Source organism: Bison bison, unplaced genomic scaffold, assembly GCF_000754665.1.
Source record: "Bison bison bison isolate TAMUID 2011002044 unplaced genomic scaffold, Bison_UMD1.0 scf7180017864280, whole genome shotgun sequence".
Classification (NCBI taxonomy): domain Eukaryota; kingdom Metazoa; phylum Chordata; class Mammalia; order Artiodactyla; family Bovidae; genus Bison; species Bison bison.
In genome coordinates this window covers 6,054,719-6,056,642 of record NW_011494852.1, presented here as the reverse complement: position 1 = coordinate 6,056,642, position 1,924 = coordinate 6,054,719, and positions in this window count along the sequence as shown.

Below are 1,924 nucleotides of genomic sequence, written 5' to 3'. Positions count from 1 at the left end.
GGGTGTGGCCTGGGGCAACAGCCCAGCTGGGAGGCAGGGGCCCCTCCGTTCTGAGTCTTGCAGCTCAGAGTTTGAGGACAGAGTTACCAAGCTCAAAATCCAGCTTTCTTTCTGTACCACCTCCAGATTTTAAAAAGCATGAGGCAAGAGCTAGATGGGCCCCAGGGTGAACAGCTGGCTTCTCCCCTGTTCAAAATATCCTTCAAAATAGCAGGAGAGAGAAGAGCTGGACCCTGCCCAGATAAAAGATAAGACCACACATTCTTTATTCTCCAAGTCAAGTAGACTTTCCCCACTACACATGAGCAGAAAGGCTCCTTGGAGGTCAAAAGGAAGGGGCGTCACCTCACAGTAAGTGATGTCAACTCCTACCCATAGGCCTCTCTGCTGGAATCCATCTTGGCTAAGAGATGCTTGGGCACACAGGAGAGGAGCCTGGGATAAACCAGAGAGGGACTCGGAACCAGGCAATGCAAGATGACCGGCCAGAGGAACCCTGAAGAAATGCCCCGAAAAAGTAATTCAAACTACCAGGAGGGCGAGACTTTCTCTGAGCCCACCCGTGTGTCTAATCCACACGGACTGTACTCTTTTTCCTCCTAATGAACACTTATTTCAGTACTTTCCGTCTCTGTGGAAATCCATTTCTACACAGCTGACGGGCCAGGGCCTTCACTGGCCACTGTCCCAGGTGGTCTAGTGGTTAGGATTCATCAATCTCTGACCAGGAACAGAAATCCTGCTTCAAGCCACTGCAAGTCAAGGCCAGCCGAGATCAAGCTGACCGTTATTAAAAAAAAATACTTTTCTGTCTCAATGCATTTACTCCTGGCTGTGCTTGGGCTTTCTCTGGTTGTGAAGAGCGGGGGCTACTCTCTTCTGGCGTGCAGACTCGTCACTGCAGTGCCTTCTCTAACTGCAGTGCCTGGTAGTTGAGGCTCCTGGGCTCCAAAGTGCAGTCTCTGCAGATGAGGCGCGTGGGCCTACTTGCTCCAAGGCACGTGGGATCTTCCCGGACCAGGGATTGACCTCGAGTCCCTTGAATCGCAAGGCGGATTCTTAACCACTGGACCACCAGGGAAGCCCCAGGTCTGGGTTTTGGGCCTCCAGTATATGACTTGTGAGGGTAGAATCTCCCTCTTTTTAAGAATTTCTTACATTTGAAGGAATCCCTTGGCGGTCCAGGGGTTAGTGTTTTGTGCTTTTCACTATGTTTCTTGCATTCTGAGTGTTGGATTTCTGTCGCTAGGGTTTTGAGAAAGAGCAGTTGGTGAGAATGGTGCTCCTGGGTTCTTAGAGGTGTGTGTGCACTGGGGGTGATGGTGTTTGGGACAAGAGGCTGATGCTGGATCACACCCCCTCTTGTCAGGGACTCCGTGGGGCTGCTCAGCTAGTGAACACACAGGCCACTTCTATGAAACATTTATTTCCTTTGAAACCTCCAGAAACATGCCAGAAAATCTCAAGACTGGAATGGGGAGGGGAGGTGGGGAGGGAAAGACAATAAAGAATTAAAAAAAAAAATCCAGATGAAACAAATCAACATATTGGGGGAAAAAAAGAGGGAAAAAAAAACACACAAAAAACTCTGCTGCTATCTTCACCAAACTTGAATTAAATAGATGTGCTTTGCAGAGATCCTTAAAAAACAACAGGAAACAAAACCAAAAATCCTAATTTACATGTGTCAATGTACATGATTAGGTCCTCAAGATGATTCAAATGGTCTGAAGATAGATGACTTAAAAAAAGAGGGTGGGGCGGGACAGGCTCCAGGTTAGGGGCTGAGGAGGAAAGGGGTGGGGGTGGGGTGGGTGATCCTGGAGAATCCTTCCAAGAGGGATCCAGTCCGGGAAGAGGGGCAGAGACATCACAGTAGTTGGCCAGGGCTGAGGACCCCGCGGGCCGCTCCCCGAACCCTTCC